This window comes from Lepeophtheirus salmonis, chromosome 5 (genome assembly GCF_016086655.4).
Source record: "Lepeophtheirus salmonis chromosome 5, UVic_Lsal_1.4, whole genome shotgun sequence".
NCBI lineage: Eukaryota > Metazoa > Arthropoda > Copepoda > Siphonostomatoida > Caligidae > Lepeophtheirus > Lepeophtheirus salmonis.
In genome coordinates this window covers 58833757-58856354 of record NC_052135.2, presented here as the reverse complement: position 1 = coordinate 58856354, position 22598 = coordinate 58833757, and the positions used below count along the sequence as shown (strand labels likewise).

At 31.6% G+C, this 22598-nt stretch overlaps 1 long non-coding RNA gene across 1 annotated transcript; it reads left to right on the top strand.

Annotated features, from left to right (window-relative positions):
• Positions 1 to 20764: 20764 nt before the first annotated feature.
• Positions 20765 to 21861, top strand: LOC139905601 (uncharacterized). The gene is made up of 3 exons (XR_011780486.1): positions 20765 to 21307; positions 21369 to 21508; positions 21571 to 21861. It is a non-coding gene; the product is annotated as an uncharacterized lncRNA (long non-coding RNA).
• Positions 21862 to 22598: the final 737 nt, after the last annotated feature.

The window sequence follows — 22598 nt, the reverse complement described above, 5'->3', positions numbered from 1 at the left end:
AAGCTTGTTCCAGGAGGCATGATACCATGTCAATCAATGAAAATGTACCTAGATTTTTATGTAGGTACATTAATTAAGAAAAGGACCTATGTAAGAAATAAATACTATTGAACAAAGGATAAAATGGAAGAAGCAATTATACAGAGTTGGGTAAGTTAATGTAACTTAACTTAGCTAAATTAATTAGTTAAGTTTATTAACTTTTAACTTAACTAGTTGATCTTTTAGACAGTGTTATTTTAACTATAAAATAACTAGTTAATATATTATTTATCAATATTAACTTTTATCTGAACTAGTAAATTTTTTAAGCTACATAATCTTAACTTGATTACATTTAAGTTTAAGTGAAAATCAGCAGACACAGTGTTGAACGTGATTAATTCTACATTAGTCTCCTCTGGTAGTTATCATACGAAGCGAGCTTCCCTTGCTTTGCTTTTTCGCTTGAATACAGAATTTGTTAGGAGTTTGAATCTGTATTTTTTTTCCGTGAACGTTTAATTGGAAGTGGAGAAAATCCCAGCCAGACAAACCGACAGAATAATCTTTATTATTTAGCCTTGATAAATTTCTCAATTGACATGAACTTAAATTGTTATTTTTAACATTGAAATTAACATTAACTTAACCAAGGTTCGGTAAGTTAATTTGACTGAAATTACTCTAAAATAAATTTAATTAAACTTAACTAGTTTTTTTTTTTAAACCTCAAAATTAACTTTGAATTAACTAGTTAATTTTTATTGAAATGGAAATTAACTTTAACTCAACTAGTTATTAAAATATAAGATAATAATTAACTTTAACTTAACTAGTTAAAAAGATAAATTAACTTGCCCATCACTGCAATTATACCTATATCACAGCATTACCTTGCAAACACAAAATATATAAAGTATTTTGTTGTCAACTATCGATGTTTCTTTTTTTTCTACCAATCAGCCTTTTGAACGTTAATTGGTTGAATTTAAATAAGAAGAGTTAAACAAATGAGACAGAGGTCATTAGATAATTAGATGTTTATTTGATCATATTTATAAATAAAATCGAATGCATTCACCATCTTAATGAAACCAAATTTTATTTGAAGAATTTTGAGAGACAGTCCTGGAGAAGGAAGTTTCATTCTAAAATATTATCCATATTTATTCATAATTAGATCACATTTTTAAGTGAGCAATTAGTGTCAAAGAAATTAAACACCACGTCACTCTCACTTTTTATTCCAACTAAATTTCCGACCATCTCTTAAATTTCAATTTCTCGTTTAGCAGAGAACTACGATATTTTTATTACAGATGGTGTTCACTATATAAAGGGCTTTTGTAAAGTCAACTCACATTATGGTGTGAAGAAATTTGATTCCCACGATCGTCACATATTTAATTTTTTCGAATTAAATGGGTACATTGTAGGACCATTACTAAGATTTGGATAAACTTGGCGTACAGGAAATCCCAGTTAACAAACAAAGGGTTTTAAAAAAAATTATTTGTGTTTTTTCCTTATTTTAATTTTATTTTAGGTTCAATTTTGAAAAGGGCTATATGTTCAAAGTAAATTGGACAATTCAAAGAAGTTTAAAAAAGTATCCGGAAATTATTTTTAAAAATTTTTAATTTTTTTGTAACAGTTGTGGAGTTTTTACAGTTTTTTAAACAAATTAATTTTTGAAATTATTTCCGAAAAATTTAATTTTTTGAGAACAACTGCGTATTTTTAATTTTTTTTTCCAAAATAAATTTATTTTTGGGTGATTGAATAAAAATAAAAAAACGAAGCCCCTCCCAAAATATATATATATTTATAATCCTGTGGATATCCCTTCAACAATAGTTGCACATATATGATGTATATAACATTTGGACATGAAACTACAAATGCATGTCAATCTTGAATTTATTCAAAAATATCGTTGTAAAAATAATCTGGGAAAATAAATACACTTCTAACAACAATAAAGTGTATTTGATTGTAAATCACGTAAAATCCATTTCATTATCTCCAAACCTCACTCCAATTTTTTTGTTATTTTTTCATTATATAAATGTATTTATACGGAGATCCAACTTGGTTCGATAACCATGGTTAATTTAAATAAAGATACAACGTTCATTGCTTTAACTTACGATTATATCATTATTGTTCTATAAAACACAGGAATTCTATTCTTGTGTTTTATAGTCATGAAAGGAATTTAAAGTACATACGAACGAACAATGATTTATTCTTTTATGTTTTCAACGATAAGGATCGAAAGATGTCAAATCGTTGATTTGCTTTGATTTGTAGCATATTTTTGTTAATAGCACTTGTTGTTGACGTTGTTCTCAAACTCGTAAAACAAAATATGACCCTCAAAATAATTCACAGTAAATATTATGTCGTATTTTTTGAAGAGTCAAGTCCAGAGACGTTTTAAATGTAAAAATGGATCGGATGGATTTATTTTGACAAGTTATTTATTCATATTAAACCTATGGTAGCCATATTTAGACATGTTTAACTATATTTTAAAACAAAATACTCCCTGCTGCCAGCCAAAGGCGCCGGATTTCATCATTGGAGAAATAAAGATTATGAAGAGTTCTCACACTTCTTAACAGAGTCGGTTTCTTCACAAAAAAATATCATTATTTGTTGAATGAGGTATATGCAAGAATGAATCTTTTGAACTAAGAAGATAGAATAGACAATTTTTTTTGTGGATTCCTTTTTGAAAAAATTAGAGAAATGAGAGCTTATTCTAAGTGAGACAATTTATAGAGGTAACTCATGTGACGTCAGGATTTTTGATGTCGGCATTTAGGGGCAAAACAATTCAGTTTTATAAGAATAAAACCTTTTTTATTGACATTATGGAATATTGTCAACTTGGATTGAACCAACAAAGACTTAAATCAAAAATTTATCTCTCAAATAACTTTTTTTATAAAAATCAGACCCTAATATGGCCTAAAAATATGTTATTAAATCGTTATAAAATCTTAATCCATAGTCTAGACAATAAACTAACAATTAAAATGAAAAGAATAACATATTTTTCACTAAGTATCCTACGTTTATCGTCCTTCATAGAGAAGAAAAAAATTACAAATCTGGACATATCTAAGAGATTTTTAATACCTATCACTTTAATTTAAATATAAGTGTTTATCATTGGCATTAAGTAGTATTCAATTCAAGTGTTTATTTTTATTTTAAAGCAATTTCATGATGTTTCATAAAGTTTTGATGAAAATGTGTCCATTTTATGTTGAAAAAATATCAACTATGAGCTTTCAAGATATGATGCAATTTATGATATCAGTGACAACACACTTGATATATTTATTTTCATTGTAAGATTAAGTGAATTGCATACTGAGTAGATTTTGGGTAGTGAGTCCTCATAGTCAAACGAAAGCGAATATTCTTTTTAGAGTGAACCTGTATCTAGCACAATGAAGTAACATATAATTAAAAAGATGGCTTCAACCCATCATAATTCCATTTACCAGAAATTGAAATATGGTTCTAGTTTCTGAAAAATTAAAATATGTTTGTGCTGGGTCATCATTATGTGCCTAAATGAACTCAAACTTATATTTTTTAAAGCCTATCATATTATTTACAACATTGTATCTCTAGTTTTATGGTAAAAACAGTCAAAGACAGCTGAAATTATAAACTAAATACAAAATTAAGAAGAACAAAATATAAACTAGTCTCATTAAACAAAAAAATCAAAAGAACGATAATTAATTTCAAAATATACCCCTTAAAATCGACACCATCTGGCTACATGTAGTGTTAGATCAGTCCTATGAATGATTTCTAATCAGTTTCCCCCTCCCAACAAATATTTATATTTATTTTTTTATCGGTCAGATCAATGGAAAAAGTGCTAACCACTTCTGCAAGATCAATTAATTATCACTCGACATTATGGATAATTCATATGAAAAAAACTCAGGGATTAACGAACAATCATAATATGAGAAAAGAACAGTGATTTTCATTTCATTATGATCCAAAATGTGTCAGAAAAAAGGCTGCGGTGAAGAAACCCACTCAGAGGATTTGGGGAGTGACTCAGTCATGGGTCGTAGGAAAGCAGAGGGAAATGAGAGATCCGTAAACAAGTAAAACTGTAAAGCTCAGTACAGTTGGAGCAATCTGGAATTGGAATAGAAAGATGAGAAAATGGTCTTTGTGAACCTTCTTTCCTGTACAAAGGTTGCCAAACAATACATATTTTTATTAAAAGTTCAAGGGAAGACCCAATTTCAACCAAAAAACAACAATAACGACCCATACATCTCATTTATTTACATATTAAGGGGAAATATCCTTGAGGCAAAATGATTTAAGGCAAAATGTGTGGAGGCAATATAGTTAAAGGCAACAGTACCAAACACCATCAACACTACTGTCTGTTTTATTAAATTTTATTCATTTGCACATTCCTATTCATCCTTTCAACTCTCTCCCCCCCCCAATAATAAATGGCTGGAGAGTCAGATCCTAGATTTGTGTATGAAATTTCATGAATGGATGCTATTTTTTGAGTATATATATAACTTTTCTAATGTAATATATGTAATTTTCTCTAGCGACTATTTTAAGTTAGACTATGAATTCACAGGTTCAAAATATAATGGTAAAAAAATACTCAATTTGTTTATTGGTGAATCAAAGTAGTAACAACTACTAGGAGCAAATAGAGTGTTATATTGCTAATGTTGGTGGCTAGACACCCCAGATAAGTACTAACGTTAGAAAATGATTAACAATTATGCGCTAATCTCAGAAAAACACAAAATTATTAGTCTCTTTTCGTGACTTTTAATCCTTAGTATATTAAAATTGATTCTAAGAAAAATCGTTTGAAATATAAACAAATCAATATGTCAATTTTATTGTAAACGTTAATATATTAGTATTTTTACAAACTGATTGAATTTTCTGACAATAGAAGATAAAAATATATTAAAACGATAAAACTAAAACATGACCCTCACTTGTTTTCCCGTCAAATCCTAACATGAATACTTTTATGTGATTTTTCAAACCTCAAACCAAAAAGTCTTACTATGTCTATTTAAAAAAATATTTATCGTTACAGGATATTCTATACAGGGAAAATAAAACTACCCTATAAACTATTTCACTAAGACTTCAAAAATTTTACACTCCCTTATCAATGAACTACCTAAAAATAAGATTGAAACCCACGTCCAATTTTGTGACGTAATATGTATTTATATATTAGTAATGTATAAAAAGGTCTATAGTTATCACCCACCATCGTACATTTGCCGCAAGGATGAAGATAAAATAAATTTATCTTCGCTACGTCAAGTCTGCCTGACGTGATACCAAAAAAAAACATGACTGATATACGAGGGGGGTCTGAAAAGTTTCCTACCTCAACATGAAGATGGCAGGACTCCTAAATAAAAGCTAGTCCCATCTATCCAGCATTTTTTGACAGTTACTCACTAAAGTTTCAGCCATTTTGGAAGCAGAGTTGTTATGTAAAATTCGTTTGAGGGATGTGTGTGTTTTTGTAAAAGTATCCAGCCAGCATTCAATATTTTTTTTTTAAATGTGTAACTTTTAAATAGATTCAAACAATAGCAGATACATAAAGACTTGTTGTGTTAAAATTTGAGGTGTCTAAGTAAATCCAACTCAGAGTAATTTAGCCAAAAGCAAAAAAGGTCTCGTGAACAATTATTTTGGAAAAAAAACGACTGAGAACTATTTGACCGAGTTACGAGAGATGAGAGTATCACTGGGAGAAGTGTGTCGAGTTACAAGGAGACTATGTTGAAAAATAAAATAAAAAATTAAGAAAAATGTTTTGAATCATTCTTACGAGGGAAACTTTTCAGACCACCCTGGTACAGACATGAAAATCGGATGTACTGAACATTTGTTTGTGCTCATAAAAGACGTAGAGCAAACAAGTGGATTTGTTACAGAGTTAAAATTAAAAGTCCTTATTGCACTCAGACTAGCATTGAGAACCGTCATCCAAGCAATTCTTTACCTATGTCCTTTTTTATTTGCATTTCGACCCCCCTGTGACACTGTTCAGTTTCCATACTCCCCCCAAAAACGGGCAAGCTAAACAAACGATAAATATCACTGCCCCTTCTCTATAAAACCGACACTGCATGTTACACGACTTTATCTCAATAGCAAATATCTTCAGCATATATTTTTTTCAACCCTTAATTACTCGACAAAAGTAAACGCTTTAGAAACCGATTCCATATTCTTATCTAAGGTCAATTGAATGTACATTGTACATGTTGCAGTATACCCTTGATGCATGCACTATTTTTTTATTCCATACAAAGATGCAAGAAATATTCTCCTTAAAAAAAGAAGTATATCTAAATTCATTAAGTTTATGTTAGTAATATGCCCCAATTTTAACTACAAAATGTCTTCTAATCCTTCAAAGGACCTTTCCCCTGAGCGTGATTGCCTTGCGATTTCTGAGTGCAGTTCTCCCAACAGCAGAGTACAAATTTCTCATTCTTTGAATTTATACCAAACAATTTTGACATTACATATTGGGAGGAGCAACGCATGGGTGGAGTTTGAAATTTGTACCAAAAGGGAGGGGATTATAAATATATCAATAATATTTTCCCTATACTAATGCTAATTTAAGTCTAGAAGGTTCATTTTTTCCTTTCCCCACTCCCCTGAAAAGAACTCATTACCCTCATATAACAGCCAGCTGATGTTAACAAGGGTCTTAATTCAATAATAGCATATGCCTCACTCATACCTCTTCGTGTTCTCCTAAATTTCCATTCCTAACCTACGCCTTCCCCCCCACCTCCCCCACACCGGCAAACTATGCCTATGTGATTAAATAAACTCCATAATGACGAGAAAGTACGTTTCAATATGCTTCAATATAATGTATATTTAAAAAATTAGTAATAATGAAAATATAGTCGGAACTTTTTGTCGAAGGTACTGCATATACCTAAAATATTCTCACTTTCTAACGCCCTTATCCTACAATAATATAAAAAAGCAATGCCGTGATTCCCTTATCCTAATTAATTACATATGAATATAAAAAAAACATTCCTAACACAGAACTGATTGTTTTTTGTTTGTTTTTAACGCTGAACTCTAAATATGAGATTTTAGGGTTCCGTTCCAATAGTACTTAAAAAATTCAAGAAATCAAAGATTTCATTTTGTTTTACTTTTTTAAATACGATTTAAAGGGCTTTTAAAACAACAAGACGAACGCTTGGGAGACCTATTTTGTGTCAGTGGCACAGGAGGGGGGTAGATACTATGTCCGGCATGGAGGGAGGTCACAAATAGTTTTTCCAGAAATCGGAAAAATTCTCCTCGAGCCATTGCTGTGTTGTCCTGGCCTTGTACCCTGGGGAGGAGTCCCGCTGGAGCATATAGTTTGCCTCTGGATAATTGGAACTCACCCAGGGCAAAGCCACCCATTTGAGGACGTCCTGGTATTCTTTGCCCTGATTTCCTGATTATTTTGGTTGACCGGCGGAAAATCATCGACCGCGAAGGCGAGGTAAAGGTCGTTCTTGGAGTTTCTAGACTAGTCCACGGTCCACTTTTTCATGTTTTGTTGCTGTGCTGTGCGGGAATCAAATAGTCTATTATACTCTTGACACTTAGTTCTCAAATGAGGCCTCCGTGACACTATCAAAGTGAAAGTAGCTATTTTCCTATATACAGTGTATAATATAGTACTAATATTTTATTGGAACGACAAACAGAATGCAAAACGGAACGGAAATAATGGCTGAACGATGAAGGCTTAACTAAAAAAAATGAACGAAGCATCAAAAGAGGAGAACGCTGACAAGCCTGCTTCTTCATAAACATTGCAATTATCAGCTGGGTGCAAGGTTTTTTATACTCCAGATGAATGTATCAATAATCTTTCAGATTTCGAGTGAAAACTTTGTGTTTACCCAGAATCCCAAGAAAAATCCAAATAAATATTTGGATTTCATAATAAAATTTTGTAGTCGTGGAATGAGGAATATTAAAAAAATATATTACGGTAGATTATATTTATTAATGTTTTGTAATATTTACTATAACTACTATAGAAATAGTTGTACATATACAGCGTTTTCATATGACGTCTAGATTGTTCATGTCGACCTTTTTTTGCCTAAATAAACAAGCTTTAAAAAATTATAAAAAAAAAATTCAGTCATATTTAGAAAAATGTGAACTATTGCTATGTATTTGGATGTCAAACTGGGTTCAACAAATAAAAGGAATTAAACCTTACTGTCTAACAAAAATGAATCCAACTAATAGCATGTTTTATTAGATATATCGACTCTGATATATAGTAAAAATATGTTTTACATCAGTTATTACAATCTTATGTCTATATCTATTCTAGACAAGAAATAAAACTATTACAATGGAAAAAATAAGATTTTTTATCCTATTGTCCTACGTTTAATTAACTTATTTTAATTATACAAATTTAGTCACTTCATAAGGATTTTCAGTATATATTACTTGGATTATAGTAAGATGTCAGTGTTTATCTTTAGCGTCAAATACTATTCAATGCAGGTATTTTATTTATTGAAAGTTGTTTAACTTAATGTAGTAGAAATATAAACTATTTTTCCCTAGATGTCGTCGCCTTAAATTATGATGTGACTAGTTAAAAAGCTGTTGGAAGTTTATTACAACTTATCACATCATTTTACAATTTTCAGTTAAGATTTGTTAAAAAAGAGCTTAAAATTTAACATTTAATAAAGGTGTTAATTGATAAGAAATAAAAAAAGAGTTATGGGGAATTATATAAAAAAAAAATAGTTGATCAGATGGTCGTTGCAGTATCAAATTGAGTGTCATACATTTGGTCCGTAAACATAAAAACAATCTTGAACAATAATAAAAAAAGGAGAAAATCCCTATTAATGTGTTTTCTTCATATACTATACGTACAAGAAACAAAGCCATATTTGAGTCAATTAAAGGCCTTGTATTCAAATTTTTGGGATGAGTTAAGATACAAAAAAAATTTGTAATATAGTTTAGAACTTATATTGGCCCCATATGGCCTATCAAATATACGCCGGTCGTTTGAAAACCCTCGCCAAAGAGAAAGAAATTGTCTGATCTGGCTGAAAGATGGTGTGTGTTTTTCCAAGAGATGCAACTAACTAAACATAACCTCGATACCAGTAGTGGCATCTCTTGTAATTTCCAAAGAATTTTTATACGACCCTTATAAACTATCAATTTCTCATATTTTACTATTTATCATTTTTGGTTACTCTGTGGTGGTGGTATTTAATTAGCCTCAAGGATCCGAGTTTATACTGCACAACCCGTTGACGTGGAGTACATGCGATTCTATAGGGGTTATTTGAAGTAGTAATAGATTTAAACCTGTCTCGTTGTCCCACGGTTATGTTACACAAATTCCGTTGCATGCGGTGCAATTTGGAAAATTAGGAGGCTTATTTTATTGTCTCCAAACTGTAGATGGGATGACTATCAATGGATCCTTAGATAGGCAAGACCTATCTGCAGATAAGACAGATTTCTAGATAAATCACAATATATACATGGTTGATCTTATCTAATGGTACACATTTTATTTTTTTCAGTTTTTCAATAGTAAAATTTAAACGGGAGGTATTGTGAGATTTATTTTGTAAAATCATCTGAAAATAATACTTAGCACAACTTTTAGGATAGCCCTCAGCTCAAATAATTGCCTCAATACAAGCCCTAAATCCCTTAACTAGTTAGTCAGACTCGAGATTGGTTCACTCCTTCTTGATGGAAGCTTCGAGAGACTCCATTGAGGAAAAGAACACACCCTCTCCTCTAAACTTGCCAAGATAGAGTAGTCCTAGGGGTTCACGTCTGGAGAGGAGGGTGGTCACATGTTGAGGTCCCAAAAGTCTATCGAGTAGTCTGTCAGAAAGGCCTGGCTCTTAGCAGTGCAATTATTCGGAGCTCCGTCTTAAGTGAAAACAAAGTTGTCCCCGAACTTTTATCTGGCCAAAGTAGCACTTTCTTATCCAAAAGTTTGATGTATGCATCTTCATTGAGCCGTTCCTTCTTCTCCACAAAAATGGGAGGGCAGAGTCCAGCACGCAGAAGTTCCGGCTGAATTTTTTGTTCTGAAGACATGTTCCACTGAAGCTGAGAAATTTTGTGGATGTTGGATTTTGATGTAGCGGCTGTTCTGTTTATTTACGACGAAATATTTTTCATCAGAGAAGAGAAAAACTTTGCAGGAATGTTTGTTGGCCTGGAGAAAATTTAGAATATTCTTTGCTCTTTGCAACCGTCTCAGCTTGCTCAACTCAGAGATAAGAGGTCTTGTTGTCCTCCTCCGTGACTTTGCACCAATGTCAGTCCGAATTGAAAATAATAAAATGTGTAATTAATACTTATAGGGAGTTAAATATGAGTTTTCATTTTCAGCTACAAAAAAACAACAACTAGGAATATCACAGAAGTATTTAGTAATGCAGATTAATTTCTTTAGCTCGCCCATTTCTTTGGAGTTGACAACCTGAAGCTGTTATCATTATTATTTAATTCTTAAGGAGTGAACTTTAATATATAAATATATATTATTCCCTGGATTTTTTATTTTTCTACCAGGATCCTGTCTTTAATTTTAAATAACTATTTAGGATCTAAGAAATCAATTACAATATATTTAGACGCCTTCTCATACAGTTTAAAATAATATATTTTTTTACATTTGTGTAAAAATTAATAATGATAAATGAAATATATGATGATTCTTATCTTTTTAAATACATCATTTAAAGATAACCTTTTTGAGAGGTTAATGATTTTTTAATGAAGATTAGGTTAAATTTAGAAATAGGTGTATTCTTGATGCACTCTTTAAAGAATTGTATTCGAGTACACATCTTTCAATTCCGAGTCTATGCGAAAGACCTGTACAGTCGATGTCGGATTTGAGTAATTCTATAAGCTCGGAATCTTATCGACTCTGGCTCAGAAAATGTTGACTCGAGTACAAGTGCACCCAGGGCCGTGATTAAGATTTTTCGTCATGAAGGGGAATTTATTGACTTATAATTATTTTATTTATTCAGATGACATTTTTTTTCAGAAGGATATTTTAAAAAATTAACAAAATATTTTGCAAAGTTTCATGAAATTCATATTTTTGATAAATGTCCATATTTTATATTTCCATAATTGTGTAAAACAAACTAAAATTTGGTTACATTATCTTTACTTTTTCACATCTATGCCATTGTAGCTTGAATTTGACTTTAAAAAAAAGTTGAGCTCAGTTATTGAATATTAAACATTTTGACAACACAACTACATTTTTTGATAAATTTGTCAAAATTTAGAAAAGATGGAACGAGGTAGCTTGGGAGAAATTATTTCCTTGTCTACAGGGATGTCTTGTTATTGAAATTATAATTAGAGTTGTAAAAAGATGTCTTTACTCCCTTGTAAAAGTTTTGTAATTCCTCAAGTAAACAGTGTTTCTTTTATTTTTCATTATATAATTCTTGAGTATAAAGTAACCACCCTGAGTGAGTGAGCTCATTAAAAATGGAAATTAAAACTAATGAATTTTTATGGATTTATAAGTGTTAGCCTGTGTTGGACTCAGAGTAGAATCAAGGATCGATATCGTATTATTCCTTTTTTTTTCCTTCATATAGTCAAATGTGTCCTGCAGTCCCGTAAATAATCTTGGTCCATTTCAGTCCTAAAACTTATAAAATCTGGTCTTATGAAGCTTTTATTCTAGTCAATTCTAGGTATTAAAATGTCATGGTTACGATGTCGATTATAGGTTTCTTTTTTTTTTTCATACCGACAGGGCATATTTTTTTTTTTTTTACATACCGACAGGGCATATTTTTTACAACTCTAGATAAATCTTAATGAAGGCATAAATAATCCAAATCTTGTGGACAAGCTATATGAGGTGCCTCTAATATTCTAGGCACAGATTTATTTGCATTTTGGGATCTTATTTGCATTTTTTGCATTTTTCCCGCCCATTATTGGTAGATAAAGTATTCAGTTATTAGGGAAATGGGAGGATTGAGTTCGAGTATTGGAGGAGGAAGAGAAGAAGAAGAAGAGGAAAGGATGAATCAATAGGCGCCATGAATTATAACGGCAAAAGTACTTGAATATTTAAAAATATATTATATCCATCTTGCCACCAAGGCTATTTAGTTATTTTACAATCCATTTTTTCTCTTTAAGTATAAACGGGCATCCAGTAGAATTTCTTTTTAATATATTTACATTCATTCGAAGTGAAATACCATTTTTTTTAAATTGACCATGCCTAAGATAGTGGACACCTCAGTGTTCATTAAGGAGATCGTTGGCACCAAAATTTGAACTTATGTGCATAAAACAAAGTATTTGCTATGCAAGCTTTGCAATTTTAGCGCTAAAGCCAGCAGGAAGTGTGTCCTGGAATAGCATGGATATTACACCAGGCACAAACAGAATATAGATTTAAACAATAAGGGAGACAAAGCTACACAGAAGGGGATCCTCTCCAATACACACAGCGATGGTGTCTTCAATACTGACCTAGTGAAAGCTTGGTCTCTGCTAATATCCAAGATGCCAAGATCAACAAGAGAGAGTTCAAAGACTTATTAGAGAAGTACTCTAAGAAGATGATGCCTAGCCACACCAGATGATGATTCACTAGAACAAAGACCTGCTTGATTGAGAAATTTTAATTATATATATATTTTTTTTACCAGAATAAATATTATATTACCAGATTTATTTACACTTTTTAGCATTTTTCTGCATTTTTATTAGTTTTATTTATTAGTATTTTTATTTGGATATTTAGCTCCATTGTTATGCATTATTTGAACATCACTAATAATTACATTACAAGCTTGAGAATATTCTAAATACATTTTAGGTTGAGATCATTCTAACCAAAGAATAACACGTATTGAATGACCTTCTAATTCTAATCCAAAACCTCTTAATATATACAAAGTACGATTATATTTATGGTTGGAAGATCGTAATCACTTTTGTATAATTGACTATTAAATTCTTATTTCTATTAATAGTAAAGCTCTTAATTTAATAAAATCTTCCATAATACACTTGTTTAACATAATCGTATTAACCATCAGGATAAGTTACTTGCCGTTAAACCCAAAAAGTAACCTATTCTTCATAAAATATTAATCTTATTATTATTTTTTTATAAAAAAAATAATCCAAATAATATTCATTGTAAAATATTTGAAGCATATTCGACTATAAAAATTAATACAAACCATTTCATCCAATACTTTGTATTAAATCCTTAAACTAATTATCTGTCTAATGATTGCTTACCAAGTACATAAGCTGAATATCCCTATTAATAGACAAATCCAAACATCTTTTCCCCATGACCTACCTCCAGTAATACAAAGACCTACATTTCAAATCAACTTTAGAAGAGGTTTTTACACATTTAGAACTGAGTTGTGTCCTTTTTCTAAAGTGCATTGTGCCGGCTTGAGAGAACATGAGGGAGAAGATCAGATTTGAAACACCAATTTCCTATCTTTAAAAAGTGTAGGGATGGAGTATGTAGAAATTTACACACTCATATTAACGCCAAATCTTCACAATGCAATTATTTTATCGGAAAGTCGCCGGAAGAAAAGTTATGCTCCTTTAAATGTGAAAACCTGGCAACACAGTTACATATTTTTACGGATTGAGACAAAACAATAGATTTTAGAAGGCTTGGGATAAATATTTTAAAGAGTTTATATTTGTAAAAAGGGCATTGACCATGTTTTTTGGATCTACCGAAGGAGGAAGTAGGGGGGATATCGGAAGAAATCTTTTTAGCCAATTAAAAAATTTATTATGCTCTATAAAATGGATGGACGAATAAAGTCCATAAATATACTGAAGAGCCTTTTGTGTTTTACCTGTTGTCAATAAACTATTTTAACAAAGAACTTTGCCTTTTGATGGACACAACCATATTACAAAGCTTTTTAATTTGCAGGTAATACATGGCATAAAAAGCTCAAAGGAAGATCATGTCAACAAGGAAGTGTCATCGCCTCTATGAATGTTGCTATTTTTTTTAGTTTTTTGATTAAGTATTCAGTTACATTAGGATGAAATATATCAACTTTAAACAAACAAATTCGTGAAAGACCTTCCAAAAGGGAAGGCTTTTTTTTTTTTTTTAAACAGGTTTGTAGAAGAAAGGATTAATTCAATACTGATGAAGCCAGAATTTTTACTCGTCATTTTGAACCTTAGTATTTTATGATTTAATAAATTTAAAAACTTACTTTTGGCGTTATATTTAGAAAAATATCGCTTAAGAAATATAGAGTAACCACTTTTATTATAATGATATTATATATTAAAATATTAACTTAGTATATATTTAGTATCAATAAACAAAAAATTAAAAAAGTAAATATTTAAATATATCATTTCATTCAAAAATATTATTACATATTATTTATTGACATGTATTACGTCTATGTCTTAATAATTTATTAAATTAATGTAGTATCAATAACAAAGACCCGTTGCAATGACGTCACCAGAAATAGAAAGAAAGAGATAATATATTTTCTTGTTGCCTAAATTTGTTCGAGTAATATTGATATACAATTGCATATTTTAATTCCATTTAAAATGATATTATGATATGTAATTATTGTTCATATGTGATATAGGTAAATTATTGAGTGTGCTTTTACAGAAATATATTTTATATTCACTAAGGATAATTATATAAGCACAACACAGTAGTGGTTCAATCTAATAAGATTGTGGAACAAAAGTTGCAGACAAAATCGTTTTGTGGTGAAATTGTTGCGTACATTATCATTGTGAGACAAAATGATTGTGTGTAATATTCTCGTGAAGCAACATCACTGTAAGCAATTTCATTGGAAGCCATAATTAACGTGTGCAATTTCGTTGCAATTTATATCATATTCGGAGGATAAAATTTTGAATTATACAGATAATTCCTATAAAATAACCAATTATAAGATCCCCAGCTTACAGGATGTACAGGTGAAGCGCTGGGCTCCAAAGCAGTTTAAACTTTATGACTGTCGTGTTTCTAAGCATTTATGAGCCTTTTAACAAATATTATATGCTATAACACACCCCGAAGCACTGGTTGTTCGGGCTAATGGATAGGCCCTGAGGCAGGTCAAATTCCATCGTGGCAGATTCTCTAAGCATCTAACAACCCTTTTAATTCCGATCCTCAGGTTATACAGATGAAGTACTGTCCCTCAAAACAATTTAAACTCTACCTCCACTGCGTTTGTAAGCATCAAGGACCCCTTAGAATATGCTATGATACATCCTCGGCCCACGGGGGGATATTGTAGCATACTAGAAGATATCTTTAGGGCTTAGAAATGCATGGACGGTAGAGTATAAACAGAATTTTATCACAGCACTTCTCATGTACAACCAGAGGGTCAGGATGTATTTTGGATATCAAGAAGGGTCCTTGATGCTCAGGCTAGCGACGATAGAAAAATTTAATATGCCTCGGAGTACAGCAGCTCATCTACACAACCCGTGGATTGGGATACATATTAGAAGGGCCCTTGGTACTTAGAAAGGCGTCGGTGGTACATTCGAAACAAATACTACTGCGTTGTGTATATTGAATGATCAGAAATGAATATAATTAAAATACAAATATGTTTCTGCATGAGAACATACATGACTGTACCTATATAAACATATGTTGTATATCACCAATACCTATTGATCCCATTATCATTTTAAATGGAATCAAAATATGGAATCGCATATATCAATAAATTTAATAGACTTTTTCGGCCAATTGTCCAAAATAGTCCTTCAGCAAAATATCCGTTCTACAAATTGTCTTTCAGCAAAATGTCATTCGGCAAAAATGTATTCGCCATTTTGTACCTCAGTCCCACTTCTTCTCTTCCCTTTTGCGTCCACAATGTACCTCTCAGCTTCTAAGCTGATATATCGTGACGTACGCCCATCCTTTGGAAGAAGAAATCATCCAAATTGATTTATTATAGTCACATCCACGGATTTCCAAAAAGTCCATACATCGAAACATACATACAAATATCCACAAACTTGTACAGACATTTACAAAAGCTATTCATAACATATATAAATAATCAAACTTTATAATATACATTAATACCTAGATAAACATTTAATATCATAAACACAAATATAGATTTTCATCCCAACAACCTTCGCATATACATTCTACTAAGCCAATCAGCCATAATCAATCATAACATCTCCTTCAGTCTTTGCATACTCGTTCCTTCCAGACATTCTAACCCCTACTTTATCCGATGGTTTAATATCCCTTGTAAACCCTCCATAATTTTGGAGGATTTACCCACTTTCGAACCTTTAGAATAGTTAGTAATTCTCTTTTCACGAAATGCAAATGATTGATGCCTTAATCTCCACACTTAAAGCATTCAATTTCCTTCAAATTTGACTCTGTTCCTCCATTTTCAACTGCACTCTTTATTAAACCATCAAAACATGAATACCATGAGCATCCGAATGATTAATTATGTGTCTCGCGACTCATATCTTTCAAAACTTTTTTCTTTTTATTTAGGGCATGTTTGTATAAATTATTCTCAAATCACCAACTCACTTAATTCCGTGAAATTATGTTTAACACCCACCAACTCTAACAAATAACAAAAATAATCTGTCGATCAAGATGCAAATTGAGAAGGATTTTCACCCTTTTTGGCCTAGCCTTGACGAAATTTAACTCTATAACCTTCCTTCGTTATGTTATGTCTCCTTAACAGAGCTACTTTAAATAGGCATCAGCCTACTCAACAGACAATCGTCAATATGCATCCTGAGCCATTCCAGTGAGAAGAGTAGACAAATTAGCCACCCAAACGCCTAAATCCTATTTTATATTTGTTATGTATCTCTCAAAGTGAAGAAGATACGAATCAATTTTGTCATTCTCATAAATAGTGGTAACTTTGGAACTTTAATCACGACTGGAGTACTCTCCTGACGATTATTGTAAAATTCTTCATTCATTTTAGCTTCAATTTCTAACCTTTGTAACTCATACTCCCTTTCCTTTGCCCTCTCGGATCTAGCTTCGGCTTGTAACTCTTTGACGAATGACACTGCTTCAACTCCCTTAACTTCCAATTTTTAACATTTAGCTATCAAATTCTCCAATTTGATATGACGATGACTGGCACAATAAACTTAAGACAATATTCTTATTCTCGGCCAAGCCCCCTATTAATGTCACGATGTTAATTAATTAATTAATCATACAAGACACCCCAGATCCACTAATTAAATTCACCTTCTCAGTGTACTGTGATATCTATATATATTCTTTATTGAACCACATGTCTAATAATCTCCCTATATATTTTGGGGTGTCAGGAAAAAATGTAAGGGAAAAAATGGCGGCGGAGAAAACGGCAAAATAAAAAAAGGAAAAGTGTCTAAATGGAAAAAATGGCAAGATTCTTTTAAACTAATATAATATCTATCACCAATATAATATATAATAAGAGAAAATAAAAATAAACCAACATGAAATTGGTTCCAATCGAAGGAGTGCTAATAACTTAATTCCCCGTTATTAATTACAATATCATTAGACATGATGGACTATTTATATTAGGATTTAAATCGTAAACATTTTCGGTATGTAAAAAAACAAAACATAAAATTAGTATGGTAACCCTGACTAATTGAAAAATGTTTAGGAGGAGAGCAGCTTAGATGTCATGACGTTTCATAAAATTTGCTGCGAGCAGCTACGGGTGGAAGAAAATATACACAAATACCCAGCCATTTACAGCAAGGACTTAAGCAGAGATTACTCCGTTTTTACCCTCAGTCCAACAGAGACTTACACTTACAACTAAAGAGGGGATTTGTGAAAGAGCGCGAGGAGAAGGCGGGAGCAAGACATATGTTATTATTACTTAATAAAGACCATTGTTATTATCGGCTGCCTATTAAATGATTTTTGAGGGAGAATATTAAAAGAGGAGAAGCTTCTACATTAGTACAGGGGAAATATTATAATTACAGGATTTCCCTGTGTAACGAAGTTTCATACACCACGGATTTAGCATAACGCGGTGTTTGGAATTATTCTGACTCCTCGTTTAGTCCTCCTTCATATCGCGTTTTTTATATTGTGATATCTATAATTATAGAAATTATAGATATGAGGTAAACAAGAGTTTTTATAATTGTTGATGAGTTTGTTCATGCTATGCCAATATGTATATTCATATAATAGAGACTTATAATTTTGCATTAAGGGAGGAGGGACTGTTCTGCAAGTAATTGAACTGATACCGAGACTTAAAACTTTTGGTTAAGTTACTTATTATACAAACTTGTAATTAAAAAGGTTGCTGAATAAATATTGGTTAAGTTCCAATTACTTAAATTTACAGTATAGAAAAGACCAGATTTAAAATCAAGTAAATGCCCTTTTAAAATTAAATTTTATTATTATTTTACAAGTATCTTGTCTGGCATAATACAATATTTTGGATAATTGATCATTAATAAAGTGCTTTTATTGTCCAAACGATACTAAAAAAAAGAGAAAATAGTAAAAGGTGGACTTTGAAAAATGATTTGTTCCATTTTGCAGGTTTTAGTTCTAAAAAAGCCCCCATACAACGCGGATTTCATATAATACGGATTTTTCTTTCTCCCAAAAAGCGGATAATCCTTGTATATTTAAAGTCATATACATATATATGTTTATTAGATTATGCATTTTTTAAACAATTTACATCAAGGATAGGCGAGAATTCTTCTTTTAGAGGGAGCTGTTAACCCACACACACCTTATTAAATAATGAACAAAAAAGAAGAAAGAGCACACGCATCAATTGTTTTCTTTTTGTTTTTTTCACTAATCGGTAAACTTAGTTTTTTTCTTTACATAGATCCCTTTTTTTTATTATAACTCCCCTTTCAATCATCAGTATAACTCTCAGTTATGAATAAACCCACAATAGATCACATTATACTTAGATGTTATCTCCCAGAGAAGGAAATAATAATGATAACCGCTTCGGAAAATAAAAAAACACCATTCATATTACCAACCAGAATAAAATCTTAGGCAAAAAAATGCGAGGATTTACGACTCTAATAATAATTGTGGTTCAAACCCACCGCCTATATATTCAATATTGTCAAGGACGCCATCCACTGTAACCCCGGTTGATATCCAGCAGACGGGCTGTGTTGCGATCCAACGCGACTAACAAACAGGTTGTAAACCACCGCCAACTCATTTATTATTATCAGAGATGTCACTATAGACAGGGTTGATATCCCGACCCACGAGTTGTCTTGCATACCAACTCGACAAAAAAACGGGGTGTAACGTTAGTTAGTCGTGTTGGCACGTAACAAAACCCGAGGGATGGGATATCCTACCCGTTTGTTAGTCGTCCTAGCACGCAAGACAACCTGTGGGTTGTTCTAAAAATAAGGGTTACAGTGGATGGTGTTTCTGAGGATATAACATGATTTGGCGGTGTGTTAGAACCCGTTTTTAGTAGGCTTGGCTGATATTTGACTTCCACCACACTTTTTAATATTGACGTCATAGTGTATGAGTGGTTGCATCTTTTGTCAAAATCTGCCTTTGTGCCCAAGCAGTCGGTACGATACATCAAATTGAAAATTCTACCAATAATGACGTCGTAGACTATGATTGGATGCCTGTTTTGTCAAAATCTGTCTCTCTTACACAGTAGTCAGTACGATACATTAAATTGAAAATTCTAGCGATCCCGATTACATGATGCTCTAGCCTAAAGCTTTAAACCAAGTAGCGAAACGAGCACGAAAACAATAAACAGGTGCAAATGTAAATGTATAGCACACAAGAACTATACATAAATGCATTTTTTATCAAAAGTCGATCTGGACTCATGTAGGTAACAGTCTCATCGGGTTTTCAACTTCATACATAGATGTTCTATTCTATTCACTGTTACTGATTTGGTAACAAATTATTGCACCAGCACCGACAACGGATGGAGGGTTTATAACAGCGATAATGTTTGATTCTCCAATCCAGCACATGTCCATATCCACTGGTCAATTGGGCCGCGTGGATGCATAAAATTGACGAAATAGTCACCAAACTCATAGGAAATATCCTTATAACTGTCATTGTTAAAAGTTACAAAACATAATGATTATTCGGCACGTGCTCGTCATTCTTTCAGTTATCAGGCCGGTAGTAAAGGTTTGGTGACCCCTGATATAGAAAGCCACCCCCCAAACAATCCTGAATATTACTTTCCGTTTTTCACTCACACGTTACTACAGTACTTATATCTATTATGTTCTCTCCTAAAGAATAATAATAACAGTTTGGAAAAAAATAATATATTGGGAAGAGTGATGAGTGCATTAGTCTCTAGCACTCACTAACAAAATAAACAAAATTCAATTTAAGATACCAGCGTTTATATTTTATTCAAATCTTAACCTAATATACTGAAAATGCACATGAATTATGATTAAGGGTGATAATTTTGGTAAGAATAGAAAAGCGTGCGAGGAGAAGAGAAGAAATACTTATGGCATTATTGATTAAATAATATACATCTTCTTCTATCAATCATGAACGTTATCTTCCCGCCTTTATTATTCGATATTAATATAATAATATTAGATGGGGATAGTCGATAGAGAACTGAATAAAATGCAAAAAATAACGTCGCCTTCTGTCTGGATTCCTGAAAATGGAGGCCTAGGAATTTGGAAAATACTTACCGGATGAGAAACAGATGGTTTGTCGGATTTGTCGATATAAACGTGCCTTTAGTCCCCTGTCTAGAATTACACGCTACTCATTATCCTCATTTCATAATAAGAGTATCGATATTCATCTATAAAATCAATTTAACGATGAATACATCAAGTCAGACTTTAACTCTGATCTCACAACGATGCTTATTGCATGTAATATAAACTTATCCATTGCTAATCATCTACGTTCAAAAATTTATGGAGAAATACAAGGGTAAACATATCCCTTCACGAGGAACCATCATTAAATTAATGGAGGATGTTGTTACTGATGTCATTTATAGAAATACATATAAAAATGTTTTGAGTCATCCACACCAAATGACGATCAAGTTATCAGTAAAAAGTATTTACGAATATCGAAATGGAACTCTGAATTTTGTACTATCTCACAGTAAGTATTCAATTTTTTTTTTTTTTTTTAAATCTAACCATAAAATATGATTCTATTTTAGCTAAACATATCAAGAATTATGATACACAACTCAGTAAAGGGCAAAAACAACTGCTGAAATGGTCACAGCAACAGGGGTAGTAGCTTTGGATGGTTTGCAACTAGTTTGTCTGAGACTACTTACTTCCCTTTAAGACTTGGGTATGATAATTAGGTTTTCCAATATTACATAGTCAATAAATATTACTTTTTTATCACTTAAGGCTTAGCTATGGTTGATGGGCTCCAAGAAGTGGTGTTCATAAAACTCATAAAAGGCAAACACAACTGTTTAAATGGTCACAACAACGAGGGTAGTTACATTGGGTGTTGCATTATAATTAACAATTGTGTATATCCTTCATGATAATAGTATGTTGTTATATAAGCATACCTGAATAACGGGGGAAAATCTTTTTGATGCTCTTAATAGGGAGTAATATCGCCGGACATTACTACATAATTAGCTTTTGCTCTAAATCTTTACGATTAATTTATTTCTAACATTTTTTTATTAATATTGTCTAATTTTATGATTTTGACATTTACTTTATTATTAATAATTAGTTAGATCTCATCGGTAGAGATATATATCTATCCTGTGCACAATTGTATATAGCAACTTCCACATGAAGAAGAGGGGTGATTATCTTTTTGATTAAACTCCACGTATCGCTTGTGTATTGTAACCTAAAGTTATGACATATTTAACTGAATTCCGATGTTAGAACAAGAAAAATTATCTGGATCAATCTATTATTTCAATATTCTGTATTATTATTATTAATAGTTATATGATTTTAATTGTTTAATTTTGTATATTTAACTTAAATGTTTAATGGTTTATTTTTTTAGTATGTAGATTATATTTAATTAAAGCGTTCTTTTTAAACTTTGAGCTTCAAATATATTTCAAATACTCTACTTTGTCGTTTCATTAGCTATTATTCTGAGAATAAGGTTCATAATGAATTACAATTTCATGGAGTGTGACGTTTTCAAATCTACTGTAACGGATAAAAACGTCGAAGTCAATTATACGTAGTATATCTTCATTAAACATTTTGCTAATAAATACATTCGTTATACCCTCAAAAATCATAATAAAGCAGGAGATGATAATCACATCAGTATTTTAAACAATGATACCATATGTCTTTTTTTCCCCTCCTCCTTGCACGCGTTTTTTTTTTCTCTACAATATTATCAACTATAATTATGATATACATAAGAGACCAAGAACAAAAATAAA